This window comes from Pholcus phalangioides, unplaced genomic scaffold (genome assembly GCF_987345545.1).
Source record: "Pholcus phalangioides strain wild (caught in Gottingen) unplaced genomic scaffold, Ppha-v1.0 ptg000011l_1, whole genome shotgun sequence".
Classification (NCBI taxonomy): domain Eukaryota; kingdom Metazoa; phylum Arthropoda; class Arachnida; order Araneae; family Pholcidae; genus Pholcus; species Pholcus phalangioides.
The window spans coordinates 52,105,658-52,120,256 of record NW_028301604.1 but is presented as its reverse complement, the minus strand read 5'-3'; the positions used below and the strand labels follow the sequence as shown (position 1 = coordinate 52,120,256).

General features: G+C 37.5%; 1 protein-coding gene across 2 annotated transcripts in view; it reads left to right on the top strand.

Annotated features, from left to right (window-relative positions):
- Nucleotides 1-6,321: 6,321 nt before the first annotated feature.
- Baldspot (elongation of very long chain fatty acids protein baldspot) overlaps nucleotides 6,322-14,599 on the top strand; it is a 58,379-nt gene continuing 50,101 nt past the window's right edge. Inside the window, exons 1-2 of one of the 2 annotated variants that reach the window (XM_089239652.1) lie at nucleotides 6,322-6,585; nucleotides 13,140-13,175. The gene's annotated coding sequence lies outside the window, so the exon portion shown is untranslated. The remainder of the gene's footprint in view (nucleotides 6,586-13,139; nucleotides 13,176-14,599) is intronic. The other variant, XM_089239650.1, reaches the window with a different exon arrangement.

Below are 14,599 nucleotides of genomic sequence, written 5' to 3'. Positions count from 1 at the left end.
TAAATTTCAGAGGCCAATAATCTATAAAACATGGATACTTTGAGCACTGAGAACTTCAAAAGAATTGCCCTTTTTAAAATTTTTTAACTCTCAGTATTAATTATCATCAGAAAGCTCCCCCCTCCAGCCCCCATTCGTGATTTCAATTAGTGATCTGAGAGATTGGTGTTACCCTGCATTAACTTTGCGTTAACCGGATGGTGTTAGACGTGAATGATTTCGTTTCAGAGAAACGCAGCCAGTATTACAGAAAGCAGAGGAAAATAAGAATTTTTTGGTTTCTCTACGTGCTTCACATAATGTCTCGCTCAGGCATTAGGCTGCGTTGTATGCGTATAGCGGACCGATGATTTTCCCAAGAGGTCATGAATTGACGTCATGGCTCTCACAAATCAGGCTAGGAGCAGAGAGGGCTCTGGGACCCATATTGTTTTGATTTTATTTTTATTGCACCATAAATGCACTGCAAACAATCATGGCTATTTATTAAACATACATATATAAGTGCAACCAATTTTTCAGCTTGAGTTTTTGCACCCCCTTAATATACCTTTGTTTTAGTTGTTTTTTCTTCCTTCCAAAAATTATAAATGGTTTTTTTAGTGCCTATTTTAGGCATTTTTAGTGCCTTTTTGCCTGCCTATTTCGACCGTTTTAAGTTCCTAAACTTCCGGGCTCTATTAATAAGTTTTGCACAATGAGTTCTTACATCCGTATCATACACGGGTGCAAGCACTTTCATCAGAAAATTATCAGCGAAGAAAAAAATTTTACCAATGGCTGCTTCAACAACATTTCAATGATAGCATTTTCCTAAATAGGATTCTATGGACTGACGAGGCAACGTTTACCCGTGAAAGTGTCTTCTACAGACATAATCTGCGATTGTCCCAATCCCTATGAAACACGTCCAAATGCTTATCGTTGGGCAAGTTTGTGTTTGGTGTGACATTAAAAACAACAATCTTCTAGGACCATATCTGCTTCTACAATGTCTGATTGCTGAGAACTACCTTGTTTTCTTGAGAGATTGCCTCCCAGACTGTCTTGTTCTCTTGCGAAATTTTTGCCTGCAGCACGATGGGGCACCAGCCCATTAAGCATCGAATGTCCGCCAGTGGTTAAATCAAGAATACACAAATTGGTGGACTGGCCGCAGTGGTCCAATATATTGGCCTGCTAGATCCCCTGACCTAAAACCTTCGACTTTTTTATGGGGTTATCTCAAAGCGCATGTCTATAGGTATACACTTGACTCCCAAGAAGACCTTGTAGCCGCCTTGTATGCGACAGTGACTACGCCTTCCATGCTAGAGCGGGTTCAACTTTCCATCCCATGCCGTGCGTCTTCATGTATTTCAATGGACGGAGCACATTTTTAGCACTTACTATTGTAGGATACAATCTTCCTTTTAGCCACAGTGGTGGTTGGCTGAAGTTGGTTTCAACTTTGCGGCACGAATGCAAGTCGATCTCCCGCTAAAAAGTCTCGCCAAAGATAGCAACAAGCCTACAATGGTACAAATGCTCAGCCATTACACTTTACTCACAGCTTGACATATAGATGGCAGCATTGAAAGGCCAGACACGACACTAGATACTCAATCAGACTGTCAAACACACATACACTTCTGGCATAACCCACTCGGTAGTAAATTGGCCATGGCGATAGATCGTAGTTGTGCTCGGTTTGAAGGAAAAAAATGATCTTCCGTTCACTAAACTGCACTTAAAAACTTTTGAGAGGGATGCAGTTATTCTTCAAAATTATGTTATCGAATAATACTGGCTCTAAAAAAAAAATAATAACTAAACGTTTGTGAGTAGATTAAAATAGCCAAATTTTAGGTCAGAAAAAAAAAACATTTTCATGTTCCCAAAGGAAATTGTAATGGTTTTAGGGTATATTGGGGCTGCTGATTTCAAAACTGGTGTTGGTTTTCCCGAATCGACTCTAGTTCGTGAGATAATATAAAAATAATATTATAAAATTAAAATTGATATAAAATTTCAATATAGACTACAACAACTAATTTTTCAGTGGAAATTTTTCTATCAACTTTTTATTTACTTTCCTATTTCATTCACCACATTATCACATTTATATCATTACCAGACATCAGTGATCTTTATGTATTGATATTAAGTTTATTAATGATTTATACATTATGCACAGTTTCAATGTGATTTGCATGCTCCTTAAGGCATGAGCGGATTTAGAGCTCGCTGTTGGGAGGGGTGATTTTATAAAAAAAAATAAAATATTAACAATAAATAAATAAAACGAGTTAGTCACTGTGAATGTGGTGACTATACGCGCTTCATTTTCTCCCGTATTTTCCGGGGACAGTCCGGATTTTTTTTGTTTTTTCTCCGTTCCGAATTTTCTGAAAAAATGTACTGGTTTTCGCAATTTTTTTAGTCGAGGTTTTCTTGAATTTGTTATTTAGTCAAAAACGTTGATACAGGTAGTTTTCAACGGATTGATTGAATGCAATATTATCATATAAAAATTCCGAAAATTTCATGAATTATCGCATTTTGCTTGGGGGCACCCCCTTCCATAGATCCGCACCTGGCTTATGGTACTGCCATTGAAATTCAACTTTCACTTTATGGGGTCATTCAAGTATTACGTCAGCATCGATGGGGGGGGGGGGTTTCCGATTTGCTGACTTTTGATGACAAGGGAGGAGGGGGGGAGGTTGGATGATGCTTACGTCATCAACCACCCTTTATGAAAATATGAAATATTCTTAATGGATCTTACTCGGTGCGCCAAAAACGAAAAAAAACCCCGCTCACTCTAGTTGCGGGAGAGCGGGTCTAGGTCCAGAGCATTCAATATCCGAATTTCACAACTAGATTTGAACTCGGTGGTTTTCGAAAGTCCTTTTAATGTAGCGATATAATTCCAAATCAGCTCACGTGGGTGTTGTGTGCGGCAAAGAAACTTGTGTAGCTCCGTCAGAATGTTCACCCTTTTGCAGAGATGATCTCTCAGAATTTGTAGCAGGTCGTTGTACGTCTTCGATGAAGGGAGATCCGGTGAAGTGAGACTGGAAAGCAGATGAGATAATACTTGGATCCGAGACAGTTAATCATGGCCCCCACATCCTGGAGATGGAAGCCCCTAGGATGGAAGCTTTGGCGGGCCCCCAGACCAGACTTTTCACGAGCCCCTTTATAGCCAATTTATGGCATGAAAAAATAAAAAAAATGATAAGAATCGTCCCGGGCCCTGTCAGCCTCCCCCTTGTGGGGCCCATGCAGTTAATTCACGCCATCTTCTTGGCTTCGGCGACGTCTGCTGTTGAATCCGTGAGTCGTGTGAGCCAGAAGTTAGTTTTTGAGTATTTGTACGTATTCACCGAAACTTTCGTTAGCTTCGTCGTAGCATTCAAATGAAATCGATTGTAACTGGAGAAGCGTTTTCACGTTGACGCTGGTGGAGGGTGCTGGAGGAGTTTTCGTTTAAGTTCGAGACGAAATTATTTAGAACGGTTACTAGATCGTCGATTTCTTTTTTTCACTTGTCGCTAACTTTATTGTATTTGATGACAAAACCGATTTTATGATTAATTAATGAGCTAAGCGGTAACTTTTAACTATTTTATTACGGAAAATATTTACACGGACCCATTGCCACCTCGTTGCCACCTACGCGCAACATAATAACTCGTATTTTCTGGTGTTGCCAGATACATAACCAAAACCTCTCTTCGTCCGTGAAACAGTGGTGACTGTTATATATATAATCACACACAGGGATTTGAAATTCATGCTTTTATTATACGAGGGAAATTATTATTTTGCCGTAAAAAACGGGTGACCACATCTAACGGGTGTCCGTCAAGAGGCGTTTTATTGCACTTGAAATGAATTATAATGAGGCTTTTTTGGATCACACGTGATATTTCCCTCTTTCTTGAGGGACATACAGACAGGGTAACCAATATGGTGACTTCTTGTGCGACTCATGAAAGAAACAAATCTAAATTAAAGAAACGTAAAAATGAATCTTTTTTTTCTTTTTAATGAGAACTAGATATTTCGAAATTTTTTTTTAATTTCAAGTTAACCATCTGCCTGTTTTTCCTTCAAAAAATGCTTGATTAAAGCTGTGGAATTTCTTCAATGTAATTTATTTGGGCCCATAATTAATTTCAAAACATCCTAAACTATATGGATTGATGTAATTGGATAATATAAGACAATACGGAGACATTAATTCTCATTTTCACGCTTGAGAAGATAATAAATTAAAAGTTGAAATTAATGTTATTGCATGGATATCCACCTCAAAAGTGAGAGGGGGTCTGGCTCATTATTTTATATTTAATTTTCTGGGCTTCGTATCTCTAAGCGAACTCAATATTTCGAAAATCAAAAATTCAATTCAATTTTTAAAATTTTCGATGTGACGGAAAACCCCACTAAATTTCCACATTTCTACGCTAAAATCGGCAATTTAACATTGATCTCTATGGGGATAATCTATGGTTTGTCCCTCAGAGTGATGCTGATTATGATTATGACGTCTATTCGAAAAGCCTCATATAAACTATAATTAAATTGCCGTTAATATCCAATCAGACATCCTTGGAGGAGAGATGAACACCTACGTAATCAGACAGGCGTACGCAGAATTTTCTCGAGGTGGGGGGGGGGGGGAAGTGTTTCAAAATTTTTTCCCTTCTGAGGGGGATTTACTTTTTTTCCCTGCAAAATAACACTATAATCTTGGCTCAGGGGTGGGGGGCGGGGATAGAACCCCAAACTCCCTTTGCGTACGCTAATGTAAACAGATAAATTTGAGACTTTGTTTTTATCAAAGTCAGGGTGGCCATACGTTCCGTATTTCCCGGGACAGTCCCAGTATTTTTTGTTTTTTTGGCCGTCCCGACTTTTTGGCAAGTGTCCCGGTTTTTCTCGTTTTTACACGAAGCTACTTGAATTTTTATTCTTTATTGAAGTCAAAGACTAAAATTATTTTTCAACTCATAAATTATATTATGATAATTACAACTATAAATAAGAATATTAATCTCCCACATTTGTCTTGGTGAACGTTTTTTTCCTCGTGGAATTCATTTTAATCCACTGCAATTGGCAGTAATACTTCATTTCCCACCATTGTGATTTTTCCTTAATTTCAGCAATATTTGGCAACTTTGCTTAGTTTTAGCATCATTTTTTATCGATAATTGGCAATGTCCCGTATTTGTAATATCAATTTCCCGTATTTCTTTCGAGGAAATATGGGCAACCTAATCAAAGCAAAATAAAAAAATTTCTGCTGAAACCGAAAGACACCCAGGCTCTGTCGGAAGCACTGAGCTATAAGGAAGTGGTCGGAAGAAAGAACGTAAGCAATTAGGCCCCCCAGGGCTAACCCGGACATCTCTGGCAAAACCAGAATTTATTGATATGTCAAAGATTACATAAAGTGAATCGTAATTAAAATTATTATTCGAAGAATGAATTGCAAGTCAAAGTGTGTGTGTGTGCAACGGGCACCAATAATAAACAATTATAGGAAGTTGTATAAAATCACATCACAAAAGGCACAAGTTTGATCTATCAAGTATAGTGTATGACAGAAGGGAGGAACACCCTATTCCGTTCGGACTGTTCAATACACCCAGTTTTCAGTGGCGTAGCCAGAAATTTCGTTCAGGGGGAACCACTTTCATTTCGGGGGGGACCAAAGTGATAGAACAAGTCTTTATTCACTCGTGAGCACTGTTGAAGATCTTGAACATTTCTTCGGGACTTCATTAGATTACGGATTCATCCTGATAATTGCTTGCTAACAGCAGGCCCGTCATTTGGGGGGTCGGCGGGGGGCCCCGTTGCCCCCTAGCTTTTCAAAATACACTAAAAAAGATATATATATACAAATATATATATACATACATTGAGTACATGTCTTTGCCTCCCCCCCCCCCCCCTGGAAAAAGTTGAAATGACGGCCCTGGGGCTAACAGTGATTTTGTGCCACGGCGTTTCTAACAATGAATAAAAAAGCAATATATGTGTGTGACGTATTTTGGCTACCCAATGTAGTTGTCATAAGTGGACAATGTGGTTTTTCAGGATGCTCCTAATATAAGCCCTACCCCGAAAATAAACCTTAGTGCATTTTTTGAAGCCAAAATTAATTATAAGACCGGGTCTTATTTTCAGGGAAAACACACACGGTAGCTTCCTTATTCCAGTCGCCTTAATTTGCTGGTCATTTTGAAAGGAGGAAGTGCGTCATCGACATGAGAGAGAAGTCACTTCTCCTTCATCCCCCCGCACACACGTAAGCGAATAAGCAGCGCGAAGATGGCTGCATCGGGCTCAGGTGCTAGAATTGCTTGTGATGTACAAGTTAACCAGTCGTGAACTTTCCTGGTATATCACGTGATTCCTGATCATCCGCAGGCGGCATTTTTATAAGCTGTGTTCTCGAGACACGACTAGTTATATTTGTCGAGTTGTTGAGAGTGCATTATTAGACCTGGCTCTTACTGTCCACTAGGCCTATCCCGGCTGATTTGTTTAACCCCTTTGACAAGTGGACTTCTTTACAAGCCGGTAAACAGCTTTTCTTGATTCTAAAACAAGAACTCTCTCTTTTATTAGTCTTTCTTTAATTTGTGATGTTTTTTAATGTATCTCGATTAAATTTTCTCGAATGAGAAGAGGATCTCTGTTTGCTTGCCGGCTTTTGTAGTTAGCTTAACCCTTTAATTGGCAAGCATTGAAATATACAGTAGAGAAAATTTTGAGGGGTTTGCAAATAATATGCAAATTAGGTACCTTGAATTTTATTAAATTGCAAATTTTTTTTTATTGCCAATATTTAAAAAAATATGGGATGTTGCAATTCAGAGAACATACAGTATTTAATTTATGATTTACATAGATTTGAATAGTTTGAAAATGTCTTATTGTTACTCAACTTACTGCATTTTAACGTGTATAAGTACCACCATCCCCCCTACTTTTTTAGGATTAAAATTTTGAAAACGTTTTTGAAGGTATACATTTTTTTTTTATTCACACATCATAGAAACTATTAAATTCCTCATCACACTCAACTGATACATCGCAATTGGCTATATCAACCAGTTCATTATCAGAGTCACTCTCATCATAAACTGTAAGGAATTGATTAATTTAACTTCTATACTACTATCCATTTATAAGAACCCTTATTTTGGGACCCAATTTTTGGCTGAAAGGGGTTCCGCACACATGTTAAAATACAATACTTTTCTATCATTGTTGAATAATGCACACAGCAATGTCTCTTCCATATATGCTATTTCACTCAAAAAATGCAAGGGTCGAAAGTTCTTGCTTAGCTTGTCAAGAAATGGGAGACTTGTGCCTTTTGAGCCATTCTGCTGGTAATTATAGAAATTACTTGAGTAGCTTCCAAAAACATCAATGCCGAAACAAGCTAAAAATATGAAATGTGTTTGCTTAAAAAATATAAGAAAACCATGTTTTTTTTAGAGCAACATTGTGAAATAAAGGGTTAAAGCTTTAGATGCAGTAATTGTGTTGCTTATTTTCTGATATACTTTAGTTTTTACAGTATTTATTAGCAGCGCCTATAGCTCCCACATAGGGAGCCAGTCCCCCATAGGCTTTCTCACGGGTCTCGTAAATTTATTGTGTGAAAAAAACAAGGTAATGGGATCGATTCTGGGCATTGCCGTCTTAACGCATTAGCCCACCCAGGCACCTTGAGGGAAGAGGGGTCTCACAAAAATGAGATTTTTGAAATTTTTGAGGAGTATGTAAGTAAATTTGTCTGGGGGGCCTCACAAAAAATCACTTGGTCCCAGGACCCATGGTGCTCTTAGGATGGCCCTGTTCGGGAAGGGGCTGAAACTCTGTCAGCCCCTTCTCTGTGAGAGCCATGATAGCACCAAACTAGGAACTGTATGCATCCTTACCGCACTGGTGAAGAAGGAAGACCCAGGCATTTTATGATTACCATAGCAAGCATATAAACTTGTATTGGTTCTTACCCCCTTTAGATATTACTATCTCCAAATGTATCTATGAAAGTTCTCTGTTGAAGTCACCACCCCCTCAATATTTTCAATAACTTTTCACCTGTGATGAATACTATACATTATATAGAAGTTAATTGTTGGGCGTAGTCTAAGAACTTTCCCATGAAATTTGAGTAAGTGAATTTTAGATTTTGGTGAGAGCATTTGTCTCTTCCAATTCAAATTTGTATTGTTTGGAATTTGAGTTACAAAAGCCATAGCTTTTTCTATCATGTCTTTAAATCGCATAATTTGAAAGGAATGAATTTATTCCATGAAATGTAAAGCCCTTAAAATTAAAAATGTTTGAATGTTTTTGTAAATTTTACTATTCATTTATATGAGCTTATTTAAAGTAATTCTTATTATCTCAGTAGTGCATCAAACTGTTTGAACTAAATCAATCTGCTGTGGAAACTGTTAGTGTATTGATATAATGCATTAGATTTTCCTTAAACTCAAATGCATTGTTTTCTTATCTGCTTAGATTATACCAACCTCTATGAAGGGTTTTTATATTAGTTAGGACGTATAGTTTCAAGGTTAAATTTAATAACTTATGAGCAATAGGTTTTCGCATGACTCAAAAAAAGTGTGCAAGATCAATATGAATTTCTAGTGTTTGTGTTAGAGATCTTATGAGCTTATGATTTTTTTTGATTTTTTTTATAAGGGTGAAAAAAAATGTTCATGAATTTCTCGTTACTTGTAACTTCATGAACTTGCATTTGTAATAGCACTTGAAAAGCAAAGTTCAATTCAATAGATATAACTTGACATAAACTTGATAAAACTGAATGTTTTTGATCATTTCCATGAGACTAGTACCATATGGCCAGCAAATAAACAGAACAAGTTTATTCATTGCTGTTGGTTAATATTGAAATAAATTATAATCCAACTTAATAGGTATATATACAGTGCCCGACTTTGACTCGATGGGGGGGCCCTGGGCTAAAGTGGTATTGCAGGACATCCTTGACTGTGGTCGAAGAGGTTTGGTACGTCAGTAAATACAGTGCATGCTTGTAAACACATAAAAAAAAAAAGATATGCACTACTGCATCTAAAAACAATGTTCTTGTATATGGAAAGCTGTGGCTGCAACTGCCCGTGCGTAGGTGGGATATTAAAAAAGAAGCAAACGTTTGGTGTATTTATTTACCTTGCTGTAGGCCCACTAGCACTCGAAAAAGAATTGGTAATCAGTATCTAGATAGACGCCCAGACACATCGGCAATGATGTCCATCAATCGCATCAATAACTAAACGAAAAGGAATTACAAATTACTCAAATGATTGTTTTTAAGGGGGTCATTCAAGTATTACGTCAGCATTCGGGGGGGGGGGGATGAAAAATTTAATTTGAAATTTTCCATGAAATATTTTGTAATGTTTTCTTTTTGCACTGTCATATGAGCAGAATCATTAATATTGTCAAAAATCTGATTTTTTTAGATATTACTTGAATACACAATAAAGTTAAAGATGCGTTTTCCTTGTAAAAGAATTGAGGGAATCAATTTTATCCTTTTTGATAAGAAGTATGATCTTTTTCTAGAACAGTTTGATATTGGTGATGTCAATAATGATTCAATGTCGTCTCAACATTTGTGAATGTCTATTCTAAACATTGAGCATTATTTAATTAGTAGCATTGTGTCACCAACCTCTGAACCAAAGATGAAAATTGTTGCACTTTTTCTAAAAAAGTATTTGCAAGATCAGAGGCATAAAGTTTGTCATTGCAAATCTTCATGAAGATTTGAGGATTTCATGTTGATCAAACATGCAAACTTTCTAATTATTTCATAAATCATTTTGCGGTCAGGAAGATGCGAAATTGAATACAAGATTGACACATTGAAACATATTTTTGTTGTGGAGTTAATATTGCAATGGGTGCATCGTACATGTGCGGTGTAAAGTCTATTACTGAGTATACTATGATAAATTTGGGGACCTCCTATAAACATGGAGTCAAATCATGTCTTTCCACATGCACAAATGTCCATGTGGAAATCAGGGGCCCTACATATATCATGTGAACAGCAAGTTACTGGTAAATCGGCTTTGTGCTGTATTTTTTATTAATGAAATTTTAGTCTCTGATATCTTTGCGATCCTATTTCTAAAGTAATTGTACACTTGTATTCCCCCCCCCCCCCGTGTCCTCGTATCGTAATACAGTGGTTCTCAAACTTTTGTCAACTGCAGCTCCTTTGCCCAAGGCCCCTGGGCTGGAATCTTTGTCAAGCCCCTGACTGGATTTTAGTCCCTTTTGTAGTGAATTTATAGTGCGAAAAAATTTGGTCGCATGCCCCTGGGCTGGAGCCCTGTTAGTCACACCCTTGTGGGAGGCTATGTCTTGCCTCAGTTGACTTTCATTTACATCTCTCACAGAATAGTCTAATGAAGAACCATTTTAAAGCACTGAACAGGCACATAAACCCTAAAGCAGAATGTGTTGCATTGTTCTGCAACAAGCCCTCTGCGGACTGGAAATGTTCTGTGGTACAAATTTCCATAATAGTGTTTTCTACACATTTCTTTAAATTCTTCCAGATGGTTCTGTGACATATGTCACAGATTTCAGCATATTCTGCTTTGGGGAATACCAGCAGCTCTTCTTGCAACACACTTGGTGATGTCCTTAGGAGCTGCGACACACGTTGAGAATCACTGTAGAAATATAATGCCGCTGAATGTCATAAGGGAAGGCATTAATTGAAACATATTTTGCTTTTCAAACTTATTTCAATTTTATATTTTGGATGCTATGGTAGTTTAGTGTAAAAAGTGATTTTTTTTTCTAATTTATCAATAAAATTGAATTGAAATTCAAACGTGGCTTACTCATTTTTTTTTCCCATTTTCTCCTTATTGTATGCAGTCTTTCAAATTTTATGGAATTCTACTCTACTGATTTCAGAAAATGTTTTAAACTTTGCCATTTTTTTCCTAAATTAACATGAAAAGTCCATTGCATGTTATTCTCGACTATCATAACTGAAATGAAATGAATGCAGAAGGAATAGGATAGCCATTTTCACAATTTTTTTCAATCATGATATGGTTGAAAATTTTTTCTTTTATGCCTTGCTTGACTACTGAAATATCAAATGCTTCAATTAATATATAAAGTATTCAAGCAATGAATTGCTTGTGATTTTACTTGAAATCTTTCAAACTTACAGTAAATTAATGTTTTGAAGATATTTTTAAAAAATTAAGCTACTTGGCGTTTTCTTTCATTGACATATTTACACATTTGTAATTTTCAGACACGGTACCATTTAAAATTCTATTATGTACTGAATTGTTTATGCATCCATCAGAAAAAGTATGAAAGTATGATTATTTTCCATTATTATATTCTGGGCCAAATGTTATAGACTGGTTTGACATGCAGTGTCAAATGTTTAATGCATTGACAGTTTTTTTCACAAGAGTATTAGACAGTGTTTCCCAAAGTGGGTGAAATTGTCCCCTGGGTTTGATGGAATAGCCCCGGGGGGGGGGGGAATAGAAGCTATTTTTATAATTTAAAATCCGATGGTTTAGCTTAAGTTGGGAGTGATGCAGAGGTGCCGACATGAATAAAACATTGGGGGGGGGGGCCTGAAACTGAAAGTTGCTGATTGGCCGTTATGTACGGGACGTTATAAGCGTATATGCAGGAGAGGGAAATTGCATTGTTTTTTCAGAAATTATTGGGGGGGGGGGCTCAAAATGCCTCAGCCCCTAGGTTATGGTGCCTATGGAGTGATAAGAAAATAGAATTTTTGAAGGGGGCAGTTGAACAAATCTGCATTACACTATCTAGACCAGTTTCCCAAACTTTGTTCAATCGCCTCGTTCTTCAGAAATTTTTCCCAAAAAAATGCCCCTCCCCCCAACTCATGCGAACCCATAGGATCCTATGTTGTATTAGCAGCTTTTATCGCCCCCTTCCCCCGGACAATTCCATCACCCACTTATGGAAACACTGATCTGAAGTTAGGGTACGTCCAAAGTGCACCGCTCCATCCGCGGCAGTTGCCGAAAGCGAGATGATCCCGCGCGATTCTAGCCGGTGGTGGTTGTTATAGTGCACCGCTGGCGGAAGCGTCCGCATGCATGATCAATTGGCATCGTAGAGCTATCACGTGTGGATCTATTGTTTTTTGTTGACAACTGATACTTATCATAAAATTAAACATGAAAGAATGACGAACGTCCATGAAATGAATAGGACTCGCCTTGAAGTTGTAATGGATTTAGTGTAATCGCTAATTATAGTTGATTTAATTGATAAATCAGCGATTTCCCTTTTATTGTCATAACCATAGGCGGAGATAGACTTGGAAGTCTGGGAGGGGGCACGGTCATTATTTCTGGGGGGCACGATGTCAATTCATATATGCATATATACATTAGATCAGTCAACTTCACCTTTGACGCTGGGGGGGGGGGCACGCATCTCCGCCCGTGGTCATAACTAATTTTCGCTTAGAAAAACGATAATTAATCGTTACAAAATTCCGTTGGATTTAGTTTTATCGTTAATTAAATCCAACCGTATTTTGATTAACGATTTCGCTTATGTCATAACTAATTAACGATTAGTATTAACAATAATTAATCGTCACAAAAACTCCATTGGATTCACTATAATTGTTAATTATCGTAAATTATTAAATAAATATTTTGCTTTTATTATGTCATTAGTCAACGATTAGTGATAACGGTAATTAATCGTTACAAAAACTCAGTCGATTTACTATTCCACTATAAAACGAATACTTATAGGAAAGTATCCGTTCAGAGCGGCAGGAGCGGTGAGCCGGTCAAGCGAGAAAAAGGAAAAATTCATTCCGCTTAAAGCGGGTAAAAGTAAATCCAAAAAGGTAGGTGGGCGCCCCAATGAGTTTTCACGATTTTTTCAGCCGCGACAAAGCGAGAAGCGGTTCACTATGGACGCACCCCCTTAGACTTTAAAAAAAAAATGTTTACTCCATAATCTACATTTTTTCAAATCTCGTAATATGACAAATTTTTATTTTCTTTCTGAATATTCCCTTGCTCTCAAATATATAGGTAAAAGATGATTTTTTCAAGAGAAAATCCGATAAAGTAATATGTTTTTTTTTTTAATATCTTGGTATATATATGGGCGATTGCATAAGCATTAAAATTGGGGGTATAATTTTTGCTTGCTTTTGATGACGAAAGGAGGGTTCTAATGATTGAGTCAGAAACAAGTGCATGAAAATATGAAATTTTCTTATTTGCATTTGTCAACAAAAAAAGAAATTTATTTGCACAGCAGTCAGTTTCACCGTCGCTGTCATCTTTTTAGTGGCGCCAGGATTGCTAATTAGACATGCAGGTTATAGCTGATTCCAAAAGGCTTTTCCTTTTTGTCTTACTGAGAGGTTGGTGCATTAACCCTTCGACATGAGGACTTCATGTGGTATCAATTTGCTGTGCTGCCTTCTTGGCAACTTTTCTGTTGTAGCAGGAAAGATTCTGACAAAGAAAACTGAGCTGGTATTGAACTCACTACCTGAATGTACTTTGGTACATTAGGCGAGTGTCTTAACCCTTACAGCGGCAATCCCGAGATATCTCGTCAAACTTGATCTGTTTTATTTCGGGTTCTTAACGCGCTTTTATTTCTAATGTGACAGTTATAATGTGGACCAGGAAAATTTTAGAAACCGCTTAAAGGGTTAAGGCACGTCTACATATGCTGACTTGCTTTGACTTTTGGTCGCAGTGCTTTTGCTTCCCCTCCCCCCAACACATATCTCGGTTCCGACCTCAGCGTCACACAGCCTTCGCTAGGGCCGCAACTGGGGGAGGGGGCAGGTAGGTCTAGTACCACGGGTGTCGGACCAGAGAGGGTGCAAACTTTCTTACTTCAACATTGCAAAGTCTTGCCCTAGCTGACCAAGCATCTAGTAGCTGCTCCGGCCTTCGCTATACAAAATCAAAAAGACGGAATGCAAGATCCTTTGATGTAATCATCGTCGGCGGGGCCTCACAAGTTTGACGTTCGTCTAGTGCGCGTTGCTTGGCTTACGTTGAAAATTTAGTGACGGCCGACACATGGATCGCAAATCTCAGCAAACCAAAAAGCCGTAAATGAATGTGATAAAAAATATATAATAAACTTAATATATAATATGTATTTTCAAACATATATTTTTTTTATCGTGTATTAGAACAGCGTTTCCCCAACTTTTCTGAAATCAAGGACCAGCAACTTCAAGCTCAAGTTTTGTTGCCATATAACCCGTATTTTATGGGACAAATAAATATTTTCATAAAATACGTAATCCATATTTATTATGGGCATCTTTTCCTCATCCATCTCGTTGGGCATTTTGCCTGTTGTGGCGTTGTATTTGTATATAACACAGGAATTTTACGTGACATTCCTGTATTTTTCCGTTTTCACTTCTCTACACAACTGTCCCGTTTTTTTTCGACGAAGCTTGTTAGAATTTTACTAAAATCTGGGAAGAGAGTTTTCTCAGCTTATAAATTATATA